At 39.4% G+C, this 24,932-nt stretch overlaps 1 long non-coding RNA gene and 1 other non-coding gene across 2 annotated transcripts in view; both read left to right on the top strand.

Moving 5' to 3' along the window:
- Positions 1 to 24,932, top strand: part of LOC122432357 — a 160,645-nt gene that overhangs the window by 59,521 nt on the left and 76,192 nt on the right. The gene's annotated exons all lie outside the window — the stretch shown is intronic.
- On the top strand, positions 20,200 to 20,328 carry LOC122432682. Its single transcript, XR_006266944.1, has one exon. It is a non-coding gene; the product is annotated as a small nucleolar RNA SNORA81 (small nucleolar RNA).

The raw sequence follows: 24,932 nt of genomic DNA, 5'->3' as shown, positions 1-24,932 counted from the left end.
TTCAGAGAAGCCTGGTGGGCTACAGTCCATGGGTTCACAAAAGAGTCGGACACAATTTAGCGACTAAATAACAACAAAAAATACTTTGAAAAGCTTTCCTCCTGATCTCACACTTGTCCCCATCCAGTTCCTATGGCCCACATTATTAAGATACTATTATTATTAGTTCCTTGTATGTCCTTCCAGAGTTTCTATTTGTATATGCAAACAAAAACAAATATATACACTTAGGTTCTCACTTTTTACAAAAAATATAGTATTAAACACACTGTTCTAATCCTTGCTTTTTCTCTAAACAATATTCTATTTCAGTCAGTATGGAGAGTTTATGCAGTTTTAAAAAATGACTGCATAGGTATATCCTTTGAAGAGATATACTGTAATTTATTTGACCAGTCCCCTATGGAGAAATAGTAAAGTTATCTCCCAATCCTTTGCTGATAATGCTTCAGCGAATACAGTTATACATACATTATTTTGCACATATTCAAGTACTTATATCTGTTGTATAAACCCCAAAGTGGAATTGCTCTGTCAAAAATTATATGTATTTGTAACTTTGATAGATACTATTTGCCTTCCATGGGGGCACATGGTAAAACTTTATACTCCACAGCTCCATGGCTGGGATATGTCATAAAACTTTTTTTGCCAATCTAAAAGGTTAAAAATGGTATTTCAGGGTAATGTAATTTGCATTTCTCTTTTTATAATGAAGTTGACATCTGTCAGAGTCATTTGAATTTTTCTGAGAATTATCTGTTTATACTTTGGATCCTTTTGTTTATTGTTGCTAATCTTTCCCTTATTGTTTTCTAAAACTTCCTATATATTAGAAAGATTAACCATTTATCTATATTAAGGTTACAGATGTTTTCTCTCAATTTGTCATATACCTTTTAATTTTGCTTATTACTTTTTGCCAAATGGAAATTTTTTTCTTTTTGTAGTAAGTTATTAGTATTTTATGGATTTTGCATTTTCAGAAACAAAGGCTGTATTCACTCTCAGGTTGTAAAGGAATTCTGTATTATTTTATGTTACTTTTATGAGTTTATTTGTATTTAAATTTTTGTTATTCTGGTATGCAAAGTGAGAAATGGATTCAATTTCACTTTTTAATATATCTACACTATTAATGGAAATATTCCCTCTTTCCCTCATGATTGGATTAATCCTCTTTACTTGAAGGGCTGGTGACTGAGGTGAGAGATGCTGGCAGCCCACCTCTCTTGGGGTGAAATCAAAACCTTTTGGCTGAGAGTGGTGTTAAAAAGGAGCTCCCATCCTCTCGGCCTCAAGAAAGAGAGGAGACATTTTGTAACATGGAGCTGGGGGAGGAATGGGAACCATTTCTGGCTGAAATGTCTTAGACTCCCAGTGTTCTTATAGACATTTAGGGGTTTTCTTGAATAAATGCTTATTGATTTGCAGTATGCCTTTAGGTCAATTTCCAGTGATTTAAAATGTTTGCGTTTTGTAATTTTTACCAGTTAAATGGCTGTTTCACTGGGGAGAGACATGTATGCCAAGTTTGTCACACAGTTATTCTGGAAATCTGAACAAATTCTTCAGTGTGTGTCCTTCAGCAATATTTTAACGATTTGTTTGTATGTGTATCACATTTGTTTATATTCATACATATATGTATATATATCACATGTGGTATATATTATTTTTATACTTATTGATATAATAGTTATGATTGTTTCTTCATTTGCCTTATGATAGATTTTATGTAATTATAAGTTTTCATAAGCTTCTCACTATGTGGTCTAATTTACTGGTTTGTGACCAGTTTTTCTTTTAGCTAGGTTTGGATAATTGCTTGGTGGTTGCCTTTTAAATGATACTTTATGTAGCATTATTGGTCATCCATTAACTTACATGGTATTTGTTGCTTCCTTATTTGCTCAGTGTTAAAATTAGATGCTTTCACTTTCTGCTGCTTTCTCCCTTCTCACCACTGGATTTAATCAGTAGCATTATCGATGTTTCAGTATTTGCTATTTTGCTCTTAAACTTGCTTATATTTCTAAAATGTTATTTTTATTGCTTTGAATGATATGCCCTGGCTCCCAGGTAGTATCATAGAGAAGGTGATGAGATCAGTCTCCTCAGGTCTGCTACCTGTGTTTATGTGCATCGTGTCTACACAACTCAAGGGGCTCCTGTTCCGGTCAGAGTCCAAGTGAATGATGCCCCCCAGAATTGTGAACGATAAAGAAAAAGTAAAATATGGTGACATAAGGAGGAGAAAATTTGTTTTGGAAGTTATCAGGAAAGATTCCCCAGAAGAGGTATTGTTTGAAGGTTACATAATGTGTGCTGATTTCAAGGGAATAAATGCGCTTTTCTTAGGAAAGATTAAAGAGACATAGGGCCCTTCAACAATATGCAGAACAGATAAAATGCAATAATCTTATGGAAGATCATCTTCCACACAGTGTGAATGAAGAAGTAATAGTAAAACTCTAGTTTCCATGTTTAATAGAATATTATCAATGTAGTATTTTCACTAGGTTTCAGAATTGCAAGGGAAATATTCATGTGTACTGCATCTTTTATTTGTTTATTTACAGACTCAATAGTTGTGACTCGCACGCTTAGTTCCCCACGTGCAACCTTAGTTCCCTGACCAGGGATCAAACCCATGTCCCCTGCATTGGAAGGTGGATTCTTAACCACTGGACCACCAGGGAAGTCCCTACAGCATCTTTTTAAAACTTGCAAAGAATGCTCTCAATGATTATGTTAAAATTGATTTAATCATCACCATTCAACTGAAATGCTAATGTCAGGAAGAAGCTGCAAATGTAGCAAGAGTTTATACTCTGACAAAAATGCTTCAGTGTCACACCTGGTCATACTTTTAAATGACACAAAGGGACTTTCAAATAAAAGAGGTTGTTAATGCTCTTTTATTTAGAATAAATAATATGAGTCTGGATTAATGATTTGCATGGTGATCACTCTACTTGTATTGAGAGCCAATTAGGATTCTATTGTCATTTTCCTTGTACCAGCCAGTGTTACACAATGTAGGAAGCACAAGGACTGAAGAGGTCACATTCTGATGTCCTGAAACCTTGACTGATGACAAAGTACAGAAGTTCCATGAAGAAAGATCATTACCTGATTTGTCCCTTGTCTTCAAAAGTCGTAATCAGGTTATCAGCTGTAAGAATATTTTCCCCCTTGGTTACCAAACAGTGAAGCTTTTATAATAGCAGGTCAGCCTAGAATAGCATCAGCCAACATTAATAAGTTAAAGGCACCACTGGGGCAAGAGAAGAATTGGCAGGATTGCTGATCTTGTTTATTCTCCATGTTAGTTTTTTTTTTCTTTCTTCTAGGTTCATTTCCAGACAATCTCTTTCATTTCTTGTGTGTTCATCTTTGCAGTATAAAATGCCTTAGTGGTGGCAGAAAGTAATTAGCATATAGAGCCTGGAATCTCGACTTTTAAATTTCATTAATGAGCTGATTTGAGTTCCCCTTTATCTTTTAACTGACCCCAGGAGCATTAATGAAAAGTATATAAATATGAATACAGGTGTAGTAATAAAGGAGAGTTATCAGTCACCCTTAATTTAATTGGTGTCACCTTAGCTTTTAGAGGGTAATAGGGTAGTATTGCCACCCAAAATCATTCAAGACTACACTGCTCACTAATTAACTCACTTAAAAAAATTAAATGACCTTTCAAAAATGAGTAAAATAGGATCTGTTAGGAACCATTAAAATATATATTTGTGAAATAGGATTGGTAGAATATTTAATCATAGAATCTCAGAGTTTTGAGGGACCTTAGTGATTCATTTCCTACAACCTCTACCCATGAATCTCCTGAAACACCCTCTTGGTACGGATTTTCTGAGACTCTAGTAACTGGAAGTAATTTCACTGTGTCTGACACGCCAAAATCTTTCATCTAATTTCATTAATTCTTAGATTCTTTGTATGAAAAATACCCTGTAGAAAAAGAATAATGACTGGGAACAATATTTCACTCTTTTGGATAAAGGTGCAATTTATTCAACCCAGTGCTTGTGGCATATGCATTTCAACTCTATTATGACTGCTTTTGGCACATAGAGAAACACAAAGCATTGTTGTGCTGCCTTTGAAGAGTTGTAATCTGGGATCTAGGAAGAAACATACAAAGTACAACTTCATATAAAGTTGAAAATGACATCATCCAAATTAAACACATTTGCTAAGAATTATGAGTAACCATGCACAATTAACAAAAATAGACATAACTGCAAATCAAGCCAGTGGGCATGGCATCCCTTATTCCTTAGGAAAAGTTTCCACATTAAAGCTTTCAAAATGACGGTTTTACATAGGAAATCCACAGGTCATTTTTATTTAGGAGACATAGGAGCAGTTCACTGCCTTTGTTTTATATGTTAGTTGAAATGCTTTAACAATGCTTGTGATTTTGGTTGTTATCTGCCGTATCAGAAATGGATTCAAGCTAGAGTTTTTGGCTTTTTCACTTTAATGAGCATGAAGCAAAGATTTACTAGTGTTCAGTGCCTCCCCCAAGTGCTAATCCAAAGCAGGTTTTCCTATAATAAAAGTGTCTCCTTCGCCTCTCTCTGATGGTACATCTCCAAATGAGGAGAGAGTGTTTTTAAGGGTACATGATGATGAGTTAATAATGGGCCCAAGTGATTTTTCTTAAGACAGTTTGTCTTCTGAGCATTCTTCTAACATATCCTTGAGATTTCAGTAACCATTTCGGTAGATTTGATGGTATACATTATAGATGATAGTTCACGATTGGACCCAACTGATCTCGAGTGGCCTCATCCTGCAGCACCTTGAGGCAGGATTTCAGCTCCTGGCCAGAGATTGAAGTGAGGCTAAGGCAGTGAGGGTGTTCAGTCCTGGCCACTACACCACAAGGGATCAAGACCCTGGCCTGTCAATTTTGTAGAGATGAGTTTCCACATGGAGATGGAGAGTAGTGAGACAAGTGTTTATTAGGAGGAAAAAGACTATAGTACCTGTGGATAGATACATGGGTGGACTCAGAGAGAGTTGTGTCCCCATGGCGATTTTAATTACTTTTGGGGGCATTTCTTCTGGGTTTCCTCTGCCCAGTTACCTTGCTTTGCCTGGTTTTGAGTCTGTATTTGGTATATCTCACAACCACTTACTAGTACATGTTCTCTTGTTTCTCTATATAAACTGTGTACTGTAGCAACTAGTAATAATAATTAGTTTAATCACTTATATTTGTTTACCTCTTACTATTTGCTAGGAACTGTTAAGAACTTCATATTCATTTATTTCATCTTTGCCACCACGCTATAAGAATTCTTATTCCCACTCTACAAAACAGAAACTGAGTCAAAGAGTGGTAAATTTCCTGATACAAGGCAGAAGGGCAATTCAGAATCTGATCTGTTGGACTCCAGAGCCAACACTGGCAGTGGAATTTGCTCACCTGGAACATGTTTCCAGGAACAATTTCTTGGAACATAACTAGTAATTTTCCATTTCTGTGCATTTGTTTTATATGTTGTTTCCTCCCTGATGAATGCTCTGTACTGCCCGTTTAACTTTTTATTTTCAAATGCTTATTCTTGTGCCTGTCCTACTTTGGTGAGGTCACTAAGAGATATTCTAGAATTAGTAAAATACAACTGTGCTATGAAGTAGTAGTACGAACCTAGACAGCATACTAAAAAGCAGAGATATTACCTTGCCGACAAAGGTCCGTCTAGTCAAAGCTATGGTTTTTCCAGTAGTCAGGTATGGATGTGAGAGTTGGACTAGAAAGAAAGCTGAGCACTGAAAAATTGGTGCTTTTGACTGTGGTTTGGAGAAGACTCTTGAGAGTCCCTTGGACTGAAAGAATATTAAACTAGTCCATCCTAAAGGAAATCAGTCCTGAATATTCATTGGAAGGACTGATGCTGAAGCTGAAGCTCCAATACTTTGGCCACCTGATGTGAAGAACTGACTCATTGGAAAAGCCCCTGATGCTGGGAAAGATTGAAGGCAGGAGGAGAAAGGGATGACAGAGGATGAGATAGTTGGATGGCATCACCAACTCGATGGACATGAATTTGAGCAAGTTCTTGGAGTTGGTGATGGACAGGGAAGCCTGGCATGCTGCAGTCCATGGGGTCGCAGAGTCGGACATGACTAAGAGACTGAACCCAACTGATGAAGTATTAATAAGTGTAAAAGTCTAGTCCCCTCTTTCTCATTTTTAACATAGTCTTAAAACTTGAATTTTTCTATTGAAAGAATAAAGGATTATTCCAGAAATATATATATTATTAAACTTTTTATGTTATTTTGGAGTATAGCTGATAAATATGCTGGAGTATATTAATATTTTATATTGGAGTATAGCCGAAGCCCGGTGTGCTGTAGTCCATGGGGCTGTGAAGAGTCAGACATGACTTGGCAACTGAAAAACAACAACAGTGTAGCTGGTTAATAATATTATGATAGTTTCGTGGAGAGCAAAGGGACTCAGCCATACATGTAGATGTATCCATTCTCCCCCAAACTCCCCTTCCATCCAGCAGAATTATATTTGTAAAGAATCTTTAAAACATGCCTCGATGTTTCTCTGACAGCTATAAGAGAATCTGCAACCTACAAATGCTCTTTCCTTTTTGTATTATGAGCTTCTTTTTATCCAGATAGCATAGAGGGATGTGTCAGATGAAAGGAACAATAGTATCAAAAGGAACCTGTATTGGAATTTTTATTTAAGTTGCTATGGAAAATAGTCCATGGACATTGGTTAGGGAACAGGAACATTTTTCTTTTCTTTATTGTATAGTCTTTTTTAACTTATAACTTGCTTCTGTAGAATTGATGGAGAAGGTCCACTGAAATCTGTTTTTTCTTTAATCTATAATATTTTTGGTCTGACATTTATTGACTGAATATATTATATTATATCTGATAGGTCAGTCTTTCATACACCACTTAGCATCAAAGATAAAGGTGCTTTTAAGGAAGTCCTGCAGCTATTCTCTTTGTACCGATATAGACTGTATTGAGGATGGAGGCATGTCTCCCGTGTGATGTTGTAGGGCACATCTGCCAGCAAATCCCTGATTGATAAATCAGTTGGCTTTACCAAAGTATTGTGTTCAATGCAAAGTGATCAATGCAAAGAAATAGAAGAAAACAATAGAATGGGAAAGACTAGAGATCTCTTCAAGAAAATTAGAGATACCAAGGGAACATTTCATGCAAAGATGGGCGCAATAAAGGACAGTAATGGTATGGACCTAACAGAAGCAGAAGATATTAAGAAGAGGTGGCAAGAATACACAGAAAACTATACCAAAAAGATCTTCACAACCCAGATAATCACAATGGTATGATCACTCACCTAGAGTCAGACATCCTGGAATGCGAAGTCAAGTGGGCCTTAGGAAGCATCACTATGAACAAAGCTAGTGGAGGTGATGGAATTCCAATTGAGCTATTTCAAATCTTAAAAGATGATGCTGTGAAAGTGCTGCACTCAATATGCCAGCAAATTTGAAAAATTCAGCAGTGGCCACAGGACTGGAAAAGGTCAGTTTTCATTTCAATCCCAAAGAGAGGCAATGTCAAAGAATGCTCAAACTATTGCACAATTGCACTCACCTCACCCACTAGTAAAGTAATGCTCAAAGTTCTCCAAGCCAGGCTTCAGCAACATGTGAACCATGAACTTCCAGATGTTCAAGCTGGTTTTAGAAAAGGCAGAGGAACCAGAGATCAAATTGCCATCATCTGTTGGATCATTGGAGAAGCAAGAGAGTTCCAGAAAAACATCAATTTCTGTTTTATTGACTATGCCAAAGCCTTTGACTGCGTGGATCACCACAAACCATGGAAAATTCTGAACGAGATGGAAATACCGGACCTCCTGACCTGCCTCTTGAGAAATCTGTATGCAGGTCAGGAAGCAGCAGTTAGAACTGGATATGAAACAACAGACTGGCTTCAAATCGGGAAGAGAGTACATCAAGGCTGTATATTGTCACCCTGCTTATTTAACTTGTATGCAGACTACATTATGAGAAATGCTGGGCTGGATGAAACATAAGCTGGAATCAAGACTGCCATGAGAAATATCAATAACCTCAGATATGCAGATGACATCACCCTTATGGCAGAAAGTGAAGAAGAACTAAAGAGCCTCTTGATGAAAGTGAAAGAGGAGAGTGAAAAAGTTGGCTTAAAGCTCAACATTCAGAAAACTAAGATCATGGCATCACTTCATGGTAAATAGATGGGGAAACAGTAGAAACAGTGGCTGACTTTATTTTTCTGGGTTCCAAAATCACTGCAGATGGTGATTGCAGCCCTGAAATTAAAAGACGCTTGCTCCTTGGAAGAAAAGTTATGACCAACCTAGACAGCATATTAAAAAGCAGAGACATTACCAACAAAGTTCCATCTGGTCAAAGCAATGGTTTTTCCAGTAGTCACGTATGGATGTGTGAGTTGGACTATAAAGAAAGCTGAGTGCCGAAGAATTGATGCTTTTGAACTGTGGTGTTGGAGAAGACTCTTGAGGATCCCTTGGACTGCAAGGAGATCCAACCAGTCCACACTAAAGGAGATCAGTCCTGGGTGTTCACTGGAAGGACTGATGCTGAAGCTAAAACTCCAATATTTTGGCCACCTGATAACAAAAAACTGACTCATTTGAAAAGACCCTGATGCTGGGAAAGATTGAAGGCAGGAGGAGAAGGGGACAACAGAGGATGAGATGGTTGGATGGCATCACCTACTCAATGGACATGAGTCTGAGTAAACTCCGGGAGTTGGTGATGAACAGGGAGGCCTGGCGTGCTGCGGTTCATGGGGTTGCAAAGAGTTGGACACGACTGAGTCACTGAGCTGACTGACTGATCAATGTATTGAGTTGGACTGGAAGTCAGTAGACCTGTTTAAGCTCTTTGTGTGTTATCTGCTAGCTGAAGACCTTAAGGGAGGCTACAGCAGCCTTACTTCACCTGTAAAAACAGTGAGCTAAACACGATGTTCTAATTGAATCCATCTTCCAGAAATTAAGTTCTAGAATTGCATGAGATCTCCTGTTCTTCTACCTGCCAGCTTCTTTCTCTTTGTAAAATGGTTCTGGATGGTCATTTTGATTTCTTATTGCACTGAAGAGTCTACTTAGCTGATCAGAGAGATTTAATCTGTTGCTTGTGCAGTTGATGGGAAGATTCTTGATCCCATAGTCACTCTGCCCCTGGGGCTGAGGAGCATCAGAATATGCCACTTTCAAATATGCCATTTTGATATGTGGACTATTTTGAGCTGAAGGCAATTGAGAATCAACTGAATCAGAAAGAAGCCTTCTCAGAACTTCCCTTATTTGACTAAATGCAGGAACTTCTGAGAAATGAGAACTGCCATAAATCTCCTCTCTGTGGGAATTCTATGGTCAGGAAGAAGATGGCAAGTCGGCACCAACAGTCTGCACAAATAAACCTTATTAAAGTAGCCGCATATTCCATTAGTTTTCACATATTTTTCTTTCTACAATTGACTGTTCCTAGAAGCCCAGAGCCTCCTTCCCTTTTTCTAGGCACATCTCCATAATTTATTGTCATCTGTTAAAATGGCATATAAGCTACCAAGTCTAACCATTCCTTGGAGGTTCTACTTCTTTTCTGTGTAGTCCCTGTGGATGTAAAGTTAAAAACATCATTTAAGTTTGTTTTCCTTTTTCTCCTATTTAGTTGTCTTGTATCAATTTAGTTCATAGTTCCCAGATACAGAATAGAAGAAGGTAGAGAGCAAGTTTTTTTTCCTCCCTCACAAAATGCTGAGGATGAAAATATTCCCATTTGGTTTACAGTAATGATGGATTTGATTCTTTTCTTGCTCTTTCCTTCATGCCTACAATTTGAGGATTCTGTACGTCTAAAAATCTCCCAAGCTTATTAGAACCCTGACACAGCTAGCCCTGGACTGCAGCCAGCACTTTAAAGTTTGAAAACTTACAAGCTCCTCATACTGTCATGAAGTAGGCAAGGTAGAAATTATACTGTCTCCTAGCATGGGTATATATAGCATGGCATGGCTTTTTGCCAGCTTCACATCACATCTGTCTCCTGGTTTAATATTTTATATACAGGGTCACACAGTCAATTCTAGACTCATTAAAAACCAGCTTGTTTCTATATTACTAAGTGATTCATAAGGAGCCAAATTCTTCTAAGTCACTGTGGGACAATACCGTAAACTTCCCAAAGACACAAAATTATCACTGTTACAGTAGAAAAACATTTGGCTAGGAATCACAAAACCTACATTTTAACTCAAGGTCTGGTACTAATTTGCAGTGTGACCTTAGGCGGATCATTTCAAGTCTCTGAGCCACAACGTCCTGAGCTTCAAAGCCACAACTTTGAACTAGATGGCTTCTTTGGCCTCTCCTGAATAATAAGCTTGCTCTGTGCTCTAAGGCCATGATTTAGTTTATTACTCCAGTAGTAACATATTTTCAGGCAACAACTTGGAATAAAATTCAATTTTTATAGAATCTCCAGATAATTGGAGGAGAGAATTTTATTTCAGTGTTGTTGCCCCATGGATGGCAATATGTCCCAGGTCCCATCCCAATTCTTGAAGCATTATAAAATGTGAGAGCCTAAAGTGATATGATTAGCCAGTAACAAAGACAGTGGTTCTCTCTCAGACCAGATATCAATTTTTAGAACCAAAAGAGATTTTCAAGCATTTTTGCAACTGAGCCAAGATACCTATGAAGGTACAAGTACAGTTTATGTTAAAAAAAAAAACAACCAAAAAACAAAAAACTATTCCTTTGTATCTGCCTACAAATATAGAAATATCTGAAAGCTCAGTTTCAGCCCATTCCTCAGTATGTGGAGTGTTCTGGGATTACTAGTCTCTCCTTCTCAATTTAGAAAGAGGATCAGCCTTATTTTAACTCAGTATGAAAGAGACTCTGGGAAGTCACATGTCATTGATCAGATTCCTGAGAGCTTTGTAATGTAAATCATACTGCTTCTTTCTTCTTACCAACAACTTAATTTGGGACAGGATTGATTGACCAGAATGTTTGCTAATCAGTTTGAAACAAGACTAGGCCAGGGGCCAATGGAGGCTTGCCAGAACCTCCCTTCACAAAAGATGATGTCGACAGCTGGTCTCATTTTGGAAATGCTTTTGCCCATTATCTTATCATTTGGTCCATTTTATATGGTCCACATCTCAAATTACAATAGTAGTTTTGAAGGCAGTCCAGAGAAAAGGCGGGGTGGGGGGGTGGGGGGAAGACATCACACACAATTTAGAGATTCCGATTTAACAATACTTTGAAAATTAGGCTACCCTGCTGTAGATTACAGAGAAGGCAATGGCACCCCACCCCAGTATTTTTGCCTGGAAAATCCCATGGACGGAGGAGCCTGGTAGGCTGCAGTCCATGGGGTCGCTAAGAGTCGGACATGACTGAGCAACTTCACTTTCACTTTTCACTTTCACGCATTGGAGAAGGAAACGGCAACCCACTCCAGTGTTCTTGCCTGGAGAATCCCAGGGACAGGGGAGCCTGGTGGGCTGCCGTCTATGGGGTCGCACAGAGTCGGACACGACTGAAGTGACTTAGCAGCAGTAGCAGCAGCAGCTGTAGATTAAATAGCCTTCAATGCCCCCTGTTTTTGTTTTTGTTTTTTTTAAGAGTTGTTAGGTATACTGATGTGCATGCTTGCTAAGTCATTTCAGTTGTGTCCTTCTCTTGTGACCTCATGGACTATAGCCCGCCAGGCTCCTTCATCCATGGGATTCTCCAGGCAAGAATACTGGGGTGGGTTGCCATGCCCTCTTCCAGGGGATCTTCCAGACCCGGGGATTGAACCCCCATCTCTTGTCTCCTGTATTGGCAGGTGGGTGGTTTGGGGTTGCAGAGTTGGACACAACTGAGTGACTAACACTTTCACTTTTCTTTAGGTGTATTGCCAGTTACTGCTGAACTCTAGTCTTTGAATGTAGCTAATGTGACAACATGTGCAGATGAAGTAGGGAGAACAACTTTCTGACCATCAGAACATATGGATTATTTGTGTCACTCTCCAAAATTTCAAAATAAAACTGGTTAAATGCACTCAAACCAAGATATTATGAAGTCACTGAGGTTGCAGAATCAGGAGATCCTCTGAGAGCAGCCCTCCATTGACTCATAGAAAGAATGTGTGTAGCCACATTGAAGTGAAGTGAAGTGAAGTCGCTCAGTCATGTCCGACTCTTTGCGACCCCATGGACTGTAGCCTACCAGGCTTCTCAGTCCATGGGATTTTCCAGGCAAGAGTACTGGAGTGGGTTGCCATTTCCTTCTCCAGGGGAGTATTTCAGGTACTTCTAGCTTAAGAACTATTGAGTTAGGTCAGGCGACATTGGATCCATGCAAAGAGCCCTTGAGAACAGTCATTCTGTGAGGTATCATTATACATGATGCTTACAAAAGGCAGGAAGAATGGCCTTAAAAACACTAAAATATGAAAGCTTTTTCACTTTAAAAATATTTTGCAACTTATAAACCATAGTATGTGGTTATAGCATTACATGATTAATAACAGAAATTTTAAAATTGCAAAAATTAATATTTAGTAATACAAAATAATATTTCATTAATATATCTTAACTGATCTAAGATTTTTCTGGCTCACTTTTCTGAAAATTCACTTATAATAGATGATCAAAATTTATTCTTTTGTAAGCTTTCATTTTCAATCTATGTAATTTAGAACAACTTCAGGAGAAAGTAAGAGTACAAAAAACTTTTTTTTTTTAAGCTTTTCAAGTCCTTCAGCTTTACTCCAGAAAACACAGAATTAAAATGGAGAATCTTGTTCCTTCCCTTCCCATTACAAAAACTTTTGATAAGTTTTAATTTTGTGGAGGCTCTTTCTGATGATGAAATTGTTATTGGAAATTTTGAGAGTTTTTATAGTATAGGCTGTGACAAGATTGGCATACTTTTTCTTAAAAACCTGTTATGGTATTATCTTTGTTGATGTAGTTATTAACTATATATAGATGAAATGTACACTGCTGAGAAATGATGTCACATACAAGAAGAGAATTCATAGAAACATGAGAAGTTTATTACATGATTTGTAACAACCTGAACTATCAAAACATTTCTTATCCACTATTAGAAGTAAACAATGAGCCATATTTTGGTGCACATAGGTACAGATATAAGTGAAGAAGCAGAGCAACCAACAATTTCTAGGAAAAATTTTTAAAGCTATTTATAATTTCTTTTTCATCTTTTGTGGTAGGCATCTTCCAACATGGTCCTAATGATCCTTTCTTCCTAGTACTTGTCCCTTGTATAATAAGTATGTTACACTTCTGGTAAATTATTTTGATTATAAATTTTAGTACTTCTAGAGCTGATGATTCGTGCAGGGCAATTTTTCTAAAAAGATTTCACTCTTCATAAAATCATTTTCAAGTAAGTTTGAATGCAATTTTGGTTGTAAATTTATACAGTGGCCTTTTAATATTTCCTCCAATATTGCCTGTAACTTGTGGAAGTTATACAAGTGAAAGTGGTGTCATGACTTGCACATATTTCAAAACGATTATTTATGCATGCTCTTGCTATAATTTTCGATTACAAGAAAGAACTGGCTTCATTACTAATAATAAGTTCATCTGGAGTTTCACATGGTAATTGTATTCCTTTCTGCTGAATGTGATGATTTTTAATTTAATTTCTGTTTCTAAGCCTGTGGCTATTTGCTTTGCAGTGTAGCCAATTCTGAAACTGGAGATTCTAAACTTTTTAAAGAATTCTACTGACTCCCTGATATCTGTGATATCTCTGTGCTTGTTTTTATCTCATAACAATTTAACTGCTAAGATTTGCTGCCCGAGAGAAAGCAGTTCCTGCCCTAGTGCCCAGTCCAGAGTTAAGACTTGTGCAGATGCTGTAGGCCAGGCAGGGGCAAGTGGCTTCCATCGCAGTCCCGGGAGCTGCCTCCCTGCCATTCAGAGCCCTGCTTTCTCCAGGTGCCCCTGCCACTTTTGCTGCTGCCTCTGCGGCTGCAGCAGCCAGTCTGGGCTGTCTGCCTAGGACTGCGGTGCCAGGAGTGCCCCGAGGCATGCGGTGGTTGTGCGTCTCCTCTGCTCCCAAGCTTGATCCCACGCGTGTGCACAGGCTACTGCTGGGCCGCAACTACCTGCACGCGCTGCCGCCTGATGCATCGTCCCTGCCAACGCAGGTGCTCCCTTGTTCCACTGGACTTCAGAGAACGTGAATTCAAAGAGGACATTTTCAAGAATTTCAAGATAGAGACAACAATGCATTAAACCTTCCAAGTACAGGGCCCTGTGTGACTGTCCAGGTCAGACGCCAATGAAGCTGGCCCCGTCACTAGCTCCTAGGGCGCCCTGACATCTTGCTACTTCCCCTCACTCCTTCAAGGAGAATGATTCTCCTTTTTCAGAAGCCTCTAACATTTCCTCTCCCGTTCTTGTTCTTATTTGTTGATATTGGGCCATGTTTCATTGCCCCCCTCCCCCACACCCCGTAAAATAGAAGTAATAAGATGAGAGCTTCTGTGTAAATGTCTATAAATTGCCACTCCCTCATCAACCCATTTGTCTATGTCTACACCCAAAGACACTGTTTCTCTGTTAGTCTGTGTGTTACACTTGAGCACCAATCCCAATATCTGCCTCTGATTCCAGCAACTCTCCCCTCGGCCCCCTGCAATATCCTTTTTAACTCTGTCTACTACAGCATTCCTGCCAACACGTACAGTGGAGTGTCTCCCATCTAAACCTTTCCTGATTTGGTATCCCTCTCTATGGGGTCGCACAGAGTCGGACACAACTGAAGCAACTTAGCAGCAGCAGCAGCTAGCTACTACCTCATTTATGTTTTCTTCCAAGTGAAATTCTTTGAAAGAACTTTCACATTCTATCCCTGGGTCAAAAAGATCCCCTGGAGTGGGAAACGGCAACCCATTCTAGTATTCTTGCCTGGAAAATCCCATGGACAGGGGACCCTGGCTGGCTACTATCCATGGGGTTGCAAGAGTCAGACACGACTAAGCAAGCATGCAATTCATATTTACCATCTCCAAATTATCTTTTCACGTTTGCTTTTAAACCCACTTCAGTCAGATTTTTGCCTCAGTCACTTCAAAGAAATGGCTCGTTTCAAGAATACTACTAACTTCCACGTTGTTAAATCCAGTGGTTAGTTCTTAGTTCATTAACGACATCAGCATTTGCGGCCCTGGTGGTCTACCCTCCCTTACTCCGTTTACAGTGCCAGCCACGCCCCTTCCTCACTGGCCACTCCTGCTCTCTGCATGGCCGGTTTCTTCTCTTGTCCTGACCTCTTTATACTGCAAAGCCATAAAGCTTGCTGCCCGGTCATCTTCTTTACCTTCACTTACTGCTTAGGGCTCTCACACAGTCTTATTACCTAAAAGCATCATTTACATGCTGATAACTCCCGACCCAAGTTTTAGTCCAGACTCTGTCCCTGATCTCCAAACCTATACAGTCCTCTCTCACTATCCGAAAGTAGAATGTTCCTATGGAAACTTTGTAAGCTGACATGGTGTAAAGTGAAGAAGCAGTTACCTGAGGGCACATCTTGCTAAGGAATGCACAGAATAAATCTAGGTAAAGCACAGATGCTCACACAAACACAGTTCGAAGCTGTGGGGCTTGGTGCTGAGGCAGTGAGTGTGGTTCTGGGGGACGAGCTTGGAGGTGCCACTCTTATCGCTGGGGGTGCACACTGCCTCTGAAATGTTCAGTGCTATTTTCACTTTTCATCTTTTTTTTTTTTTTTCAGTGGGTTTTGTCATATATTGATATGAATCAGCCATAGATTTACACGTATTCCCCATCCCGATCCCCCCTCCCACCTCCCTCTCCACCCGATTCCTCTGGGTCTTCCCAGTGCACCAGGCCCGAGCACTTGTCTCATGCATCCCACCTGGGCTGGTGATCTGTTTCACCATAGATAGTATACATGCTGTTCTTTCAAAACATCCCACCCTCACCTTCTCCCATAGAGTTCAAAAGTCTGTTCTGTATTTCTGTGTCTCTTTTTCTGTTTTGCATATAGGGTTATCGTTACCATCTTTCTAAATTCCATATATATGTGTTAGTATGCTGTAATGTTCTTTATCTTTCTGGCTTACTTCACTCTGTATAAGGGCTCCAGTTTCATCCATCTCATTAGGACTGACTTTTCATCTTTTTTTAAAAAAAAAGAATATCATTTTTGGATTTCTTTCTGTTAGTAAAAGCAGGTGCTAACACAGGTCTTCCATAAAAGCAAAGTGGCATAGAGCAAACTTACAGAAAGGGGGTTCCTGTGTATTTAACAATTACTCCAATACTCTGGCCACCTCATGCGAAGAGTTGACTCATTGGAAAAGACCCTGATGCTGGGAGGGGTTGGGGGCAGGAGGAGAAGGGGATGACAGAGGATGAGATGGCTGGATGGCATCACTGACTCGATGGACATGGGTTTGGATAAACTCCAGGAGCTGGTGATGGACAGGGAGGCCTGGCGTGCTGCGATTCATGGGGTCACAAAGAGTCGGACACGACTGAGCGACTGAACTGAACTGAACTGAGAGACCATCCTTGCCCTTTCTTTCTCAATCTGTCAGCAACTTCTGTGTGGCGCCGTCTTCCAAAGTGACCCATATTCTGAACGCTTCTCATCACCTACCCTGCTATACTGTAGTCCAAGACACCATAATCTTGCACTTGGATTATTCCAGTAGTCTTCTAACTGGTCTCCCTCTTCTGTTTGTATTTTTTGGCCGTCTGTTCTCTATATGGGGGTCCTGTTAAAAGGCAGATCTGATAATATCAGTCCTTTGTATCAGTACAAAAGCTCCAGTGGTTTTCCACCTCACTCAGAAAAACCAACAGTCCTCTAACAGCACTTAAGACCCTCACTATCTGTTGCCCCCACCGCCTTTCTTCCTGTTTCCCTTCCCACTTTTGTCCTTTGTTCACCCTACCCTATACTTCTTGCTACTCTTTGAACTTGTTAGGTGATGCTCCTTCCTTTGGGTCTCTGCTTGGAACATTCCTTCTCCAGATATCCTTGTGGATCGCCTTCACTACGTCTTGCTCAAATGACTTCTAAGTGAGGCCTTCCCTGACCACCATGTTTAAGATGTCAGACTGACATTGCCTGTCTCTGCACCGCTTTTATTTTCCCCATGAGATCAGGCATTTTTTGTTTTGCTTAGAGCCTAGAAGTACTTGGTACACACTAGTCATTCAGTATATATTTGTGAATTGAGTGAGTAAATGGAAGTTGTGAATGAAAACAGGATGGAATGTATACCTCCAGGACTTAATGATAAGTGCTTAGTTACTCAGTCATGTCCAACTCTTTGCAACCCCTCGGACTCTAGCCCCCCAGGTTCCTCTGTCAATGGGGTTTTTGAGGCAAGAATACTGGAGTGTGTTGCCATTTCCTTCTCCAAACCGTCAGAACTTTGAGATTGTTGGCAACTTGTCTCAAAATCTTTGTAAGGAGATTTCACACTGTAAGAGGTACCAGGTCAAATGGACAAGGCACTGACCTTGTGGTCTTGCATGAATTAGCGTCTTGTGATATAACCAAAAGGTATGAAAGAACCAAGACAGCTGTCTTTGCAAGTCCGCTAGTCAGTGTCCATATTGGTTATGACTGCATCAGCCAATAGGCCCTGGAGTATACGAAATCAACGGTGTACGTAGTGAACAGCCTTTCTGCAGGAAGCTGGGTCAGCTCTTTTACATCACTGAGGTTCTGTGATAAAGAAATAGCAAATATGTTCCATGCTGTGCTTGAAAAAGTACCAAGGGCTTTAGGGTAGAAAGCCATCCCATCTTTTCAGCAGAGCATGAAATCACCCTATTACCTTTTACCAGGTTACTTACATAAGGAGATTGTGCCTATTAATAAAATGTCATGCATCCTTGTTTCTCCAAGGAAAATGATGACAAAATGGTGCCATTTCCTCTACTCATTTCTTTGGGGGTCACCTTTTTGCTGTGCTGCCTTATGGTCAGCATGGGGTGGGCCATGAGATTAGATTGTTCGTCTGGATGATTTGAAGTGGGTTTCCTGATACTGAGGCTTTCTGTTAAGTCTGTATTATGGGGTCTTTGTTTTCTGGATAATCTATGTCTAATCGGGAGAGAGAGTAGTGCAAATACTATCATATACATCACATTTGTCACATGTTCGTGTTGCTGGGTGATGCCACACATAGTTTTCTTTGCTTTCTTGGAATAGATTTGTTTTAATTGGTGCCTTATTTTTCAGTTAGGTTGTGCTTGTCTCTTGACTGAGTCGCTCCCACTCACTGATGTTATTCTAACTAATTTTTCTGCCCTTCTGCTCAGCTGGTTAAAGCTTTCCCACACTCATTTTATTATCAACTAATTTGAACTTTCCTTCAATATCTGTTGCTCTATTTTAAACTAAGAATTATATCCAGAACTTTTACAAAGTTGCTCATGTAGACGTTAATTACAATTAAAAAAATAACTGCCTATTAGTAAGGTTGACTTGACATAGTAATCCAAAATATCCTGAGAGATATACAAAAAATTCTGAGACTACCATAAGAATTTAAAAATGAGAACACCATCCCATATATGATGGTGTTACCTAAACATTTGGGCTAAAAATCTATATTTTTGATGTTTCTGTGTAGTAGAACATAGACAACCTGAATATATTTAAGGCATCCCACTTAAAATGCCCATTAGGGATTCAAATTTCTGTTAAATATTCTTTAGTTCCTAAGTTGACACATAAGATGTTCATTACCATTATTTCTAAGAGGGAATGATAAACTTAAATATTTAACAAAAGAAATAGTAAAAGATGGCATATTCATACAATGGAATGTCATACAGCATTTAACAACATTTAAAAATGTTTTTAATATGTCAAGCACTTATTCCAAAATATGGAAAATAATAGGAAACTGTAGTTATTTTCCATGTACAATCAAAACTATTTAATACTAAGCATAAGAAAAGTTGCTGGCACAAAATACATCAAAAAATGTGTTTCTAATTTTAAAATTTTATTTAAGATTTTAAATTTAAATGTATTGGCATTTATTTGTTTTAAAATTTTCATTGAATTTTTGATTAAAATTATTTTACTAAGCATTTGAAGATTCTAAAAACAATTCAAAGAAGAATTGTTTTACATCTTTGCAAATGTTCTTAACATGTGACTTAATAGGCATCTGAACTCTCCTGTTTCTGTGTTCAATAGGTTGTGATACTCCCCATCATGAAGATTCTGGAAAACTCTACCTTGTTTATGAGAAAACAAGAGTAAAAGGGCAAATGACATCTTAGTATTATTATGAAAGTAGTTTTGACCTCATGTAACCACTGACAGTCTCTCAGGGCCTCACTGGGCTGCACTTTGAGAATCCCTGGTCTGGATCCTCTGTGACCTGATCCTATAAGCTGGCCCAGTGAGCAACATGAGGTTATGTACCTGCCTATCCTGAACCCTGATCCCTTCCATTCAGTTCATTGCCCAAGCAGTTCACTCTTCTGAGTTAAGGCATTATTCTCTATCAAAGTGCAAATACCAGAGGGAGAGATAACATATTAAGCTGTTAACAGCTCTCAGTTCCTTAGGGTGAACAAATTGAATTCATTTCCAGGAGACCAAAAGGAAGTGAAGGAGAGAGAATAAGGGCCAAAAATAGGGTATGGAAAGACCCGTCTCCCCAGCTGAGCGGCAGCCTATTTGGTTTCATAGCAGGGCCTGAGAGCAACCTGGTTCTGGATACTTAGCCCACAGCTATGAAAAGAAGCCATTTCCTAATCTATTTTAATTGCTTATCCTCAAGAGTTACCTGAGTTACTGTACCCCTGTGGTTGCTAATATCCAATTTTGGACTCATTGATCCAGGAAATAGAATTACAACCACTAATAAAAAGCCAATCAAAATAAACCCCACTAATGTCTATGAAAAAGCATTTTTTATTGCTAACCATGCAGGATACTCTTTATTAATCTATCCTCACCCTATTTTGTCTTTCAACTTCATATAAATGTAGAGATGTCTTAATGCTACCTTAACTCCTTATGTTTTTCTTAAATAATTTTTTCTCTGCTTATGACTTATCCTTTTGCACATGAGTTGCTATTTCTTCATTCCTAAGAAAGTAACCATAGTACACACAAGAAGACAAGTAACTGCCCTAGATTGCAAATACTGGGGTGGACCCTTTTCTTAATGTCCAGTGTCCTTTGTCTAAAGATTTGGTACAATATGTCTTTCAGTTCAGTTCAGTCACTCAGTCGTGTCTGACTCTATGCGACCCCATGAATCGCAGCACGCCAGGCCTCCCTGTCCATCACCAACTCCCGGAGTTTACTCAAACTCCTGTCCGTCGAGTCGGTGATGCCATCCAGCCATCTCATCCTCTGTCGTCCCCTTCTTCTCCTGCCCCCAATTCCTCCCAGCATTGGGGTCTTTTCCAATGAGTCAACTCTTCGCATGAGGTGGCCAAAGTATGTCTTTAGACCAATCTAAAAAATGAGTTTCTAAAGAATGAACAGGAAAAAAAAAAAGATTAATCATTCCATTTGAGCATCTGTGCTGAGACGTCCCTGGAAATTAAACTCTAGTCTTTGTTAACAGAGCAAAATGGAAATTCCATGTCAGGTAATGCATGGCAATTCAGTGTATTGGTAGTTTCTGCTGATGGAATCACTACAAACACAATTGGGGGTAAAAAAAAACCCCAATAAACTTTAACTACTCAACACGCAGGTCTTTGCATTGTACTCATTAGTTTCTTCCCACACTGGCTGCAGCAAGCACCTTTGGAGAGTAGAGCTGACTTCTCCCTTGTGGGATGCATCTGATGGGATTGCTGGCCCAGTTACCTGGTGCCAGCACCTGCTTGAAAGGTGAGGAATCTGCTATCTTCAGGCTGATATTGGGCCACACTAGGGCTGGTGGCTTAGTGGTAAAGAATCCACCTGCCAATGCAGGAGACATGGGTTTGATCCCTGGTCCAGGAAGATCCCCTGGAGAAGGAAATGGCAACCCACTCCAGTATTCTTGCCTGGGAAATTCCATGGACAGAGGAGCCTAGCAGGCTATAGTCCATGGGGTTGCAAAGGGTGGACACAACTGGGTGACTTTCACTTCACTTTGCTAATCACTGATATTATTTTTTTGGATAATCAGTTGAATGCGTAGTTTTACCACCAGTACTGTGGACAAGGAGCTTCCTCTCAGCCTCATTTACAGGAAACTTGCCTTCTCAGCCTCCTCCTTTCAGGTACTACTGCTTCAGAGGTGCCCCTGACTCTCCAGTGGTCAGAGAAGTTGGTGCTGACAGTCCCTGGTCTGGACAGTCCAGTACTAATGGAGTATTACTTATCTAATAAGTTAAGCAATTTTTTTTTTTTTTTAAGGGAGTTCGGAAAGAAAATGGAGAGCTGCTCCAAACATTTTGAGACTGGAATGAGCGATCATGGATTTTCTCTTTGTGGAAGTCTCTATAGATGGCTTCTGGTTGATGACAAGTGTGTGTTTTTCTCTGATGCAGTGCTGTCTCTTCATGCTTACCTATCTTCCTCTCCATCTTTGCTCTCCAGCCACACTGATCCTCCTATGGATTCAGTCTTGCTGTGTCATCTCCTGCTGAGGGATTGCTGGGAATTTCTACTCATCTACTTGTTCTTGACTGCTCACTCACAAATCCTGTTCTTTAGAATCCTTCCTGGATTCTCAGAATTGTCCTTTACTCTTGAAGTTCTCTGTTCCCCTGTGACATAGCACACACCTCAGTGGGCTGTGCAATGTGTTTTAGTTCGTGTGATGATTTGGGTGATGTTTTCTGCTCACTGATGGAGAGCAGGGTCTTCTGTCTGCTTTTGTTTACTGCTCCATCCCCAGTGTCTGACATGTACAGGGAGCTTAATAAATGCTAATGTGTGAATGATGGGACAAGCACACAAGCCTTTATTGAGTACCTACTGTGTTCCAGGTACAGCCCAGTGACGAGAATATACCAGTAAAATATGTCTTGTCTTCAGGGAGCTTCAGCTCCCATGAGAGCCAGTCGTGTTAGGAGATAAACTGTCACCCAGAGTGATAAGAACTGCTACCAAGATATAAAAGCCAAAAATGCAGAAACCAGTAAACAAAGAGAAACTTTGGGAATATAGGGCAGTTGTCCCCGACCTTTTTGGTTCCAGGAATGGGTTGTGGAAGAACATTTTTCTATGGACCGTAGGAGGGAGGATGGTTTCAGGATGATTTAAGCCAATTACATTTATTGTGCACTTTATTTCTATTATTATTACATCAGCTCTGCCTTAGATCATCAGGCATTAGATCCTGTAAGTTGGGGAGGGGACCCCTGCCATAGAGTATATAGCAACTAATTCTGCCAGTGTGTATTAGGGAATGTGGGCAGAGGCAGGGTGGAAAGAGACAAGCTTTGGATCAGGCAAACCTGAGCTTGAATTCCAGTTTTGGTACTGAGCCTCTCTAATTATGTTCCTCTTCTGTGAAATGGAAATAATAATACTTAACTGATACTTACTGGGCAGGGAATTATGAGACTTACCTAAAAGTAATGCTGCTGCTAGTTTGGGTCATTTCCCTTAAGATCTGGCTAAGATTTGTGTATGTCTGTCTTCTGTACCCATGCAAAGCCCAAAGTTCTTCCCCAATTGTCTGCACATTTGCACAGGATTTATGTCTCGTGGTCATCTCCAATTTTGCTTTCCTCCTCCACTGAATTATTGCTCTCTGCTTGTTTTTTGCTCTCTTCTTGTTTCAATTGAGAAAGTTTATGCCATTGAATTTCTGGAGGCTTTCTGAAATTTCGATTGGACATAAAATATGACTTCAGAATGTTTTCAATTTCTTGCAGTTCCTCATTAGCTAGCATTACTCTCCAAACTAAACTAAAATTCACCTTGTCTTAAATGACAAGCTATGGCCTAACTGATGAGTAATATTAATTTGTCAGCTGAAAAAACACTGAATTCCTCATGAATAATCACATCCAGTTTTAGTGTGACTTTTTTTGAGGGGCTGGGGTGAGAGCAGAATTGAGAATAAGAAGTGTTCTTATCAGAGTATCCTGGATACTAATACATCTTGTATGTAATTTTCCACAGAAGTATTGATTTTAATCAGCCTTCACGATGTAGCACCACATTTGTCAAAGCAAAACAACCCAATGTGCAGTTTTTTCCTTAGTGGAAAACTGACCATAATGAATGTGCTAAAATATATTAGTTATCTGTTAACCTCAACATGCAAGAAAGCACCAGATCATTAACTTGTGTCATGAAAAAATGGCAGCTGGCGGCAGCCTGACCCACTACAGTAGAAAGCTGAATCAGCAGAGCGGGTGGCCTGTGAAGATGGCAGTTTGTGAGAAATGCCTGGCTGGATGTGAAACAGGGATCTTATTAAATGAATGCATATGAAGCATAGTGAATTATACCACTTACGGCAGGAAAACATCCCCATTTTATCAAACCAGTGTGCTGCATACATCAGAATTCATGGGATCATCTATTTCTGGGATACTGTGAGAGTTTTGCAGTTCTGGAAGGGTTTCAAGTGAAGTTTTGATTAATTCTTGGTGGTTTTTATCTGGTTATTGAAGGGTAGCTTGATTGTGTGTATTTTCCCCCTTTTCTTTCAAGCTCTGACAATCTTGATTAAATTTCCCCTTGAGGACTGGGAAGGAAATAGCAAGGTAACTGTCACAACTTCTTGGAGATGAATGGCTTTAAGTAGTTTGAGCACAGTATCCCAGAGTTTCCTCTCTGGAAGATTAGTGGAAGGCAGTAACACCATGGAGATCATAGTACCTTCTAGCTGTTGATGTTTCTTTTAATTGATTGTAACAGCTTTCTCCTAAAGTCAGATGCAGAATTTATTTCTATTTCTCTCACAGTGCTTCTCATCTCATAATCAAACAACCATCATACTACTGAGGTAGTCAGCTTCAGTGTTTGGTGTGTAAGTTGCATGGGTGAAGGATTCAATTTGTGTTGCTGGTCCAAACTTTTGCTGTAAGAAAACATAGACCAAGTCTGGAGTAGACAAGGCTTTTCACTAGCAAGGATGAAAAAGGTTGTTACTTATGCCTTATAGCCATGCTGTGGACTGTGATGAATAGAATTTCACTCACAATTGCCAAAGAGAAATCTACATGGTCTTGGTGCAATTTACCTACAAATCTTTTGCAAATCACCTTCAACCCTATATATTTACATTTGTGATCTTCCTAACTGTGACGTACAGTCTAGATTTAGCCCTTATGGGATGTTTTAATGGACAGGCACTTGATTTATTTCAAAGTTTTCAGGGTTAATTTAATAAGCATTTGTTGAGCACCAATTAAGTCCTGGGACCAATGCCACCATTGGACTCAAAGAAGTATGAAACTCTCTCAAGGGTCTCATAGTCTAGTGCTCTAGAAATATATAAAAATATGGGACCTAGAGGAGGGAATCAACGTTGTGTAGGACCCAGAGATGATACAGTATATGAAAGTCTATGTACTTGTATTTATCTATGAAAATTCTTTATGGAAGAATAAAATCTTCAGGACTGAAGCACATTTTAATTCTATTAAATTGGTGATTTCTTTTCTTTGAGCTTGTAAACATCACTGATTGTGGAATGTTAATGGAGCAAGAACAACACAGGACAGACACATCCATTTATTAGGTCAAAAATAACCAACTGACACATAGGAAAGACACATAGTGAAGTTTAATTTTAGATTGTATTTTAAAAAATTAAGCAGAGTAAGTTGTATAAAACCAAGAGCTAGAAGGATATTTTCCAGGAGGTTGTTTTTTAACTTTAGCTGGAGAACAAGAAGGTGAA

Source organism: Cervus canadensis, chromosome 31 (assembly GCF_019320065.1).
Source record: "Cervus canadensis isolate Bull #8, Minnesota chromosome 31, ASM1932006v1, whole genome shotgun sequence".
Classification (NCBI taxonomy): domain Eukaryota; kingdom Metazoa; phylum Chordata; class Mammalia; order Artiodactyla; family Cervidae; genus Cervus; species Cervus canadensis.
This window is presented reverse-complemented; position numbering and strand designations above follow the sequence as displayed.